Below are 9,452 nucleotides of genomic sequence, written 5' to 3' on the forward strand. Positions count from 1 at the left end.
AAAAACACAAATAAGAATAATGTATAACTATTAATTAAGTGAAAATTAATTAAGATTATTCCTTATACTTTTTCCTACTTTTCTACTTTTCTGTGGACTCTCATCCACGATCCAGGATGTGTGACACCACGGCAGTGGGAGTCGCTGCGCCCTGCCTAACAGGAAAGCAGATCCACACTTTACCTTATTCTCCTATATAGGTGCACTCTCATTGGTATATAGTTCCTCTACTACCATACCACGCCGCCAATGCCCGATCTCGTTCGATCTTGGAAGCGAAACGGCGTTGGGCTGGGTCAGTACCGGGAGAGGAGACTTCCTGGGAATACCCGGTGTTGTAGAGTAGGTACTACTCCTTTTCAAGGTGACCACCAACAGCAGTATCACCACTAATCTTCTTTCACCCTCCTGTTTTGGTATATAATAAGTCCAGCGTCAGACTTTAATCACGGCAACAGACAGCCCCAATACGTGGGTAATCTGAGCATCTGGTCGCCAGCCAAGTGTACAACATAGATCCAACCATATTGGCTCTTTGAAGATACACACTTTTCTCCTTCCTTGGTTTCACTAATACAGAATTTCTGTACTGGTCAGGGGAGACGGCTGTCAGACAAATAAGTGTCTACAACCTCTCCAAACAAAGACCAGAACATTTTAACATTTTTTTGTATACTCGTTATATCTCTTTCTTATTTCACTTTTGGATCATAGATGGGTAATAGTTTTTTAACCTTGAATAATAAATGGATGTTTTAAATATCTTTTTGACACACATTTAAAGAATTTCTTTTTTGTATAAGAGTGCGCCCACACAAGAGCTTTCTTTTTCTCCTGTTGTTAGTACTTGTACTTTCTGGCTCTGGGCGCACCACCAACTAGGACTACAATTCAAAAGAGTTTAACCTTTTTCAACTGTCCACATTTGGTTTTTTAGACATTTATACCATTATTTAATTTGGACCAGTGCCTGGTCGCTTCTTGTTCTTGTTTAACAGCATTGCACCAGCTAGGCCGCCGCCCTCTGGGAGTGTATCTTAGCTTAGCAGAATTGCGAATGAAAGATTAGCAGAATTGCGAATAGAAATTTCTTAGCAGTTTCTAAGTAGCTCGAGACTTACTCCTACACTGCGATCAGCTCAGCCCGTTTCGTTCCTGTTTTGACGTCACAAACACGCCCTGCGTTCAGCTAGCCACTTCCCCGTTTCTCCAGACACTCCCGCATTTTATCCTGGCACGCCTGCATTTTTCCGCACACTCCCAGAAAACGGTCAGTTTCCGCCCAGAAACACCCACTTCTTGTCAATCACACTCCGATCACTTCAACGATGAAAATTCTTAGTTCGGACGTGAGTAAATCTACTAAGTTTTGTGCTAAAATACTTAGCGCATGCGCACTTGGTACCATGCGCATGCGCATTTTTGCCTTAATCGCTCCGTTGCGAAAATTGGCAACGAGCGAACAACTTGAAATGACCCCCATTATCCGCACTAGAATTCTACCTCAGCTACAATACAGAATAACAAAAGAGGAGAATCATATTGAGTCACAGTAGAAAATTATTACTGCTTTCATTTATTTTTATGATGGCACAAATGTTTCCAGCAAAACAACCCTTCTCTTATAGTAGACGTATCCGATGCAATGTAACTTTCTAAAAATTATTAGATATGGATTGTATTGGATCAATTATTGCTAATACTCAATAGATACTTTAATCAACATGGAATTACCCTGTAAACTTCCAGTGCTCTATTACATATAGAAAAGCCATTTAGTAATACTTCATATCTACAGTATCACTGTTTTAATATGGGATCCGGTCTGAAGATCGACGGTATCTAGGTCGACAATGTTTAGGTCGACCACTATAGGTCGACAGTCACTTGGTCGACATAGATGGAAGGTCGACAGGGTTTCTAGGTCGACATGTGCTAGGTCGACAGGTCTAAAGGTCGACATGAGTTTTTCACGTTTTTTTTTATTTTTTCATACTTAACGATCCACGTGGACTACGATTGGAACGGTAATCTGTGCCGAGCGAAGCGGTAGCGGAGCGAGGGCACCATGCCCGAAGCATGGCGAGCGAAGAAAACTACACCAAAAAAAAAATATATCCTCATGTCGACCTTTAGACCTGTCGACCTAGCACATGTCGACCTAGAAACCCTGTCGACCTTCCATCCATGTCGACCTACTGACTGTCGACCTATAGTGGTCGACATAAACATTGTCGACCTAGATACTGTCGATTTGATAAACCACACCCTTTAATATATGGGTATACTGACCAGTATCATACAAAACTGGAACTAATAATGATGCTGCCTTGAGCAGAAACAAAATGTATGCATTTCTTAATTCATGCTAAAAATATTAGTGTAGTATGTTCACGGTGTGGCCATTGCGGGGAGGTGTGACTAGACCCCATCTTTAGAAAATATTAGGGGGCAGCAGTGTCAGATTTGGTGGGCAGTAGTGGAGTTGGCAGTGGAGTGATGCGATCAGTTTCCCCCCGGCACATCACACAGAGAGAGAGAAGACTACCCCTTCGGCAGCTGCCTCTCTTCCCAGCATCAGTCATTCCTCTCTTTCCGTGCCCAAAAATAATAATAAACACATCACTTTCCAATTATGAAGTACTGAAAGAGGACATTCTACCCATATCCTCCAAAGAGATCCCTTCCGTATAGTAGCAATGCTGACACTGCCTGTGGCATTCTTTGCCAATAGTACTTTTACCTTTTGAGAGGAAAAAGCCACCATTCACACACCTTGTTCTGTATTGGTGTCTACTTGTTCACTGACCAGCAGTTTGCATGGACATGCCCAGTAACCATACCTCCCAACATGACCCTTTCCAGGAAGGACACAATGCTCTGCTTCTGGACTTATTAATTTATGATTGCCTTCACCTGTTTTAAACAGGTTAATGGCTTAGAAAGGTGTTTTACCACAGGTGAGGGCAATCATAAATTAAGAGGGAAGTCCAGGAACAGAGCATTGAGTCCCTCCTGGAAAGGGTCATGTTGGTAGGTATGCTGTAAGTGTGCTGACATAATGGTGGCAAAAAATAAAGGGGGTCATTCCGAGTTGATCGTAGCTGTGCTAAATTTAGCACAGCTACGATCATGTTCCCAGACATGCACGGGGATGCCCAGCACACGGCTAGTCCGCCTCGCATGTCTGTCCACCCCCACTCCCCCCCCCCCCCCCCCCGCACAAGTACAAAAGCATTGCACAGCGGCAATGCTTTTGTACTTGTGGAGTAACTCCCGACTAGCGCAGCTCCTACGGCTTGCCGGGAGTTGACCGTCGCTGCCCCTGGTCGCAGCGGCTGTGTGTGACGTCATGCAGCCGCTGCGGCCCGCCCCCCGCACGGTCCAGCCACACCTGCCTTGGCCGGACCGCACCCCCATAACGGCGGCCAAACGCCGCCGTGCCGCCCTTCCCGCCCAGCGACCACCTCTGCCTGTCAATCAGGCAGAGGCGATCGCTAGGGAACGATGGCTTTCTGCCGTTGGGCATCCACCGACACACTGCGGCACCAGCGCATGCGCAGTTCCGACCAGATCGCTTCGCTGTGATAAACTGCAGCGAGCGATCGGGTCGGAATGACCCCCAAAATCCATTAGTATAATGTGTGCTGCCTTGAGAAAAATGTTCATAGCTTGTAATGTAGCCTCTAGTGTTATTACGACCATATTATGCTGGCAATGCAACCAACAAGAACAACAACACCACTACTGAATCATCCCCATATGACTGTGGTCTTATTAATACAGTGTTCTGAGTGTGACCATTTACTGATGATAGGAGCAGGGTGATACAGCTTAATGACACTTGTCCCTATTAGGAGAAAGAAGGCGAATGATACTCAGCTGTGGGTTATTTCTATCAGGGAAAAGTGTGTGTGTGTGTGTGTGTGTGTGTGTGGAGGATTTTACATCTGATACCCTCAGAAGTATGGGAGTAGTTCTGCAGGTCCACCGGAGCTCTAATAAGTTTAAATAGAGGGAAGGCACCCCCATATTACCGGGGTAGAAGAACCCTGTATCAGCAGCCAGAAAAAAAGGGAGGTAGGTTACTGCTGGGGATCCGACAGGTTTCCAACGGTCGGGATCCCGGCAGTCGAAATACCAATGTTGGAATACTGACACTGCTCGGTCCCGGAATAGGATCACAATACCTGCGCTGGAATCCCAAATAACTGTTGCTGGGCCACTAAAGAAGTAATCTGCGGGGAAGTGGGGAGTTAGGTTTAGGCTGTGGAGGGAGAGTCAGTGTTAGGTTTTGGGGAGGAAGGGTTAAATTTAGGGACCCCTGAAAAAACATTAGGGTTGGATTGCGGGGTGGGGATGGTTAGGTTTAGGCTGCAGGAAGGCGGGGTTAGGTTTAGTCACCACTGGGGAGGGTAAGCTTCAGGGGAAGAGAGTTAGGATTAGACTGCGGGAAGGGGGGGGTAGGGGGGAGGATTAGCATACGTACCTGACCACTGTCTGTATTCTAACCATCAGAATGCCGCATATTCTGAACGCCGACATATCAGCCCCAACCTCACTGCTCGCACTGTATATGCCCTGAGCCACCATTTTATAAGGAAACACTGCTTAGGGGTATAGACAGAGAAGCCCCACAGTGTGGAAATGCTACAGTATGTAAAGAGCCAATTTATGCTTTCTGCATTGTAATATAAACAAGAGAAGGCCCATAAGGTATTGTTGTAGAGAGGTACATCTGGATGGCAATAGAAGATGGCCTAAGACATAAGAAGAGAAAGCCTGAGGGTCAGACTTGCAGCAATTGACTTGGAGGCAAACAGGTACTTCACATTACTAGCCATCAGTGGAACCCGCAATAAGGTTAAAGTGAAAGTCAAAATAGTGCATAGTCAAAAGAGGATACTCTGTCTGGCAGGCTAAGGAATCAGAAGGAGCAACGCTGATCCCTGAGTTCAGGGACAGTGCAGGAAAGGCAACTTATAAAAGCTTTCTGTTGTGCAAAGAGCAACCTCCACACACATCCCCAGACACCAGGGCACACAAAACTGTAAACCTGGAGAGTCCTTGACAAACGATTATTGCTCATGCACATTTCCATCCAAAATCATAGTGATAGCAAGGCTGTTGGGGTGTTCTGTATATCATTGATTGCATTTGCTTGTTTTTGTTGTTTTGAGTATGGTTTTATGCTAAAATGATTGTGTTTTCTACTGCATTGTATGTTGCTATGTCCATGTACATATTAGTGATGAGCGGGTTCGGTACCTCGAGATCCGAAACCCCCGAACTTCACCCATTTTACACGGTTCCGAGGCAGACTCGGATCTTCCCACCTTGCTCGGTTAACCCGAGCGCGCCCGAACGTCAACATACTGCTGTCGGATTCTCGTGAGATTCGTATTCTATATAAGGAGCCGCGTGTCGCCGCCATTTTCACTCGTGCTTTGGAGATGATAGCGAGAGGACGTGGCTGCATTCTCTCAGTTTCTGTGTTCAATGTGCTGCAAATATCTGTGCTCAGTGTGCTACAAATATCTGTGCTCAGTGTGCTTGCAAATATCTGTACTCAGTGTGCTGAAAATATCTACGTTCTCTGCCTGAAAAACGCTCCATATCTGTGCTGCATTGTAGTATATAGTAGGAGGACAGTGCAGAAGTTTGCTGTGACAACCAGTATATATATATAGCAGTACGGTACAGTAGTCCACTTATCTACCTCTGTGTCGTCAAGTATACTATCCATCCATACCTGTGCTGCATTTTAGTTGTGCGCAGTATATAGTAGGAGGACAGTGCAGAATTTTGCTGACCACCAGTATATTTATAGCAGTACGGTACAGTAGTCCACTGCTCTACCTCTGTGTCGTCAAGTATACTATCCATCCATACCTGTGCTGCATTTTAGTTGTGCGCAGTATATAGTAGAAGGACAGTGAAGAATTTTGCTGACCACCAGTATATATATAGCAGTACGGTACAGTAGTCCACTGCTCTACCTCTGTGTCATCAAGTATACTATCCATTCATACCTATGCTGCATTTTAATGTGCGCAGTATATAGTAGGAGGACAGTGCAGAATTTTGCTGACCACCAGTATATATATATAGCAGTACGGTAAAGTAGTCCACTGCTCTACCTCTGTGTCATCAAGTATACTATCCATCCATACCTGTGCTACATTTTAGTTGTGCACAGTATATAGTAGGAGGACAGTGCAGAATTTTGCTGACCACCGGTATATATATATATAGCAGTACGGTACAGTAGTCCACTGCTCTACCTCTTTGTCGTCAAGTATACTATCCATCCATACCTGTGCTGCATTTTAGTTGTGCGCAGTATATAGTAGGAGGACAGTGCAGAATTTTGCTGACCACCAGTATATATATAGCAGTACGGTACAGTAGTCCACTGCTGTACCTCTGTGTCATCAAGTATACTATCCATCCATACCTGTGCTGCATTTTAGTTGTGCGCAGTATATAGTAAGAGGACAGTGCAGAATTTTGCTGACCACCAGTATATGTATAGCAGTTTGGTACAGTAGTCCACTGCTCTACCTCTGTGTCGTCAAGTATACTATCCATCCATACCTGTGCTGCATTTTAGTTGTGCATAGTATATACTAAGAGGACAGTGCAGAATTTTGCTGACCACCAGTATATATATATAGCAGTATGGTACAGCAGTCCACTGCTCTACCTCTGTGTCGTCAAGTATACTATCCATCCATACCTGTGCTACATTTTAGTTGTGCGCAGTATATAGTAGTAGGACAGTGCAGAATTTTGCTGACCACCGGTATATATATATAGCAGTATGGTACAGTAGTCCACTGCTCTACCTCTGTGTCATCAAGTATACTATCCATCCATACCTGTGCTGCATTTTAGTTGTGCGCAGTATATAGTAAGAGGACAGTGCTGAATTTTGCTGTCCACCAGTATATATATATAGCAGTATGGTACAGTAGTCCACTGCTCTACCTCTGTGTCGTCAAGTATACTGTCCATCTATACCTGTGCTGCATTTTAGTTGTGCGCAGTATATAGTAGGAGGACAGTGCAGAATTTTGCTGACCACCAGTATATGTATATGTGTATATGTATATATATATATATATATATATATATATATATATATATATATATATATATATATATATATATATATATAGCAGTACGGTACAGTAGTCCACTGCTCTACCTCTGTGTCATCAGGTATACTATCCATCCATACCTGTGCTGCATTTTAGTTGTGCATAGTATATACTAAGAGGACAGTGCAGAATTTTGCTGACCACCAGTATATATATAGCAGTATGGTACAGTAGTCCACTGCTCTACCTCTGTGTCGTCAAGTATACTATCCATCCATACCTGTGCTGCATTTTAGTTGTGCGCAGTATGTAGTAGGAGGACAGTGCAGAATTTTGCTGACCACCAGTATATATATATATAGCAGTACAGTACAGTAGTCCACTGCTCTACCTCTGTGTCGTCGAGAATACTATCCATCCATACCTGTGTTGCATTTTAGTTGTGCGCAGTATATAGTAGGACAGTGCAGAATTTTGCTGACCACCAGTGTGTATATATATATATAGCAGTACGGTACAGTAGTCCACTGCTCTACCTCTGTATTGTCAAGTATACTATCCATCCATACCTGTGCTGCATTTTAGTTGTGCGCAGTAGATAGTAGGAGGACAGTGCAGAATTTTGCTGACCACCAGTATATATATAGCAGTACTGTACAGTAGTCCACTGCTCTACCTCTGTGTCATCAGGTATACTATCCATCCATACCTGTGCTGCATTTTAGTTGTGCATAGTATATACTAAGAGGACAGTGCAGAATTTTGCTGACCACCAGTATATATATAGCAGTATGGTACAGTAGTCCACTGCTCTACCTCTGTGTCGTCAAGTATACTATCCATCCATACCTGTGCTGCATTTTAGTTGTGCGCAGTATGTAGTAGGAGGACAGTGCAGAATTTTGCTGACCACCAGTATATATATATATATATAGCAGTACAGTACAGTAGTCCACTGCTCTACCTCTGTGTCGTCAAGAATACTATCCATCCATACCTGTGTTGCATTTTAGTTGTGCGCAGTATATAGTAGGACAGTGCAGAATTTTGGTGACCACCAGTATATATATATATATATATATATATATATATATATATATATATATATATAGCAGTTCGGTACAGTAGTCCACTGCTCTACCTCTGTGTCGTCAAGTATACAATCCATCCATACCTGTGCTGCATTTTAGTTGTGCATAGTATATACTAAGAGGACAGTGCAGAATTTTGCTGACCACCAGTATATATATAGCAGTATGGTACAGCAGTCCACTGCTCTACCTCTGTGTCGTCAAGTATACTATCCATCCATACCTGTGCTACATTTTAGTTGTGCGCAGTATATAGTAGTAGGACAGTGCAGAATTTTGCTGACCACCGGTATATATATATAGCAGTATGGTACAGTAGTCCACTGCTCTACCTCTGTGTCATCAAGTATACTATCCATTCATACCTATGCTGCATTTTAATGTGCGCAGTATATAGTAGGAGGACAGTGCAGAATTTTGCTGACCACCAGTATATATATATAGCAGTACGGTAAAGTAGTCCACTGCTCTACCTCTGTGTCATCAAGTATACTATCCATCCATACCTGTGCTACATTTTAGTTGTGCACAGTATATAGTAGGAGGACAGTGCAGAATTTTGCTGACCACCGGTATATATATATATAGCAGTACGGTACAGTAGTCCACTGCTCTACCTCTTTGTCGTCAAGTATACTATCCATCCATACCTGTGCTGCATTTTAGTTGTGCGCAGTATATAGTAGGAGGACAGTGCAGAATTTTGCTGACCACCAGTATATATATAGCAGTACGGTACAGTAGTCCACTGCTGTACCTCTGTGTCATCAAGTATACTATCCATCCATACCTGTGCTGCATTTTAGTTGTGCGCAGTATATAGTAAGAGGACAGTGCAGAATTTTGCTGACCACCAGTATATGTATAGCAGTTTGGTACAGTAGTCCACTGCTCTACCTCTGTGTCGTCAAGTATACTATCCATCCATACCTGTGCTGCATTTTAGTTGTGCATAGTATATACTAAGAGGACAGTGCAGAATTTTGCTGACCACCAGTATATATATATAGCAGTATGGTACAGCAGTCCACTGCTCTACCTCTGTGTCGTCAAGTATACTATCCATCCATACCTGTGCTACATTTTAGTTGTGCGCAGTATATAGTAGTAGGACAGTGCAGAATTTTGCTGACCACCGGTATATATATATAGCAGTATGGTACAGTAGTCCACTGCTCTACCTCTGTGTCATCAAGTATACTATCCATCCATACCTGTGCTGCATTTTAGTTGTGCGCAGTATATAGTAAGAGGACAG

General features: G+C 43.5%; 1 pseudogene; it reads left to right on the forward strand.

Moving 5' to 3' along the window:
• Positions 1–225: 225 nt before the first annotated feature.
• LOC135052692 (5S ribosomal RNA) lies at positions 226–344 on the forward strand (annotated as a pseudogene).
• The last annotated feature ends 9,108 nt before the right edge of the window (positions 345–9,452 follow it).

Source organism: Pseudophryne corroboree, chromosome 2, assembly GCF_028390025.1.
Source record: "Pseudophryne corroboree isolate aPseCor3 chromosome 2, aPseCor3.hap2, whole genome shotgun sequence".
NCBI lineage: Eukaryota > Metazoa > Chordata > Amphibia > Anura > Myobatrachidae > Pseudophryne > Pseudophryne corroboree.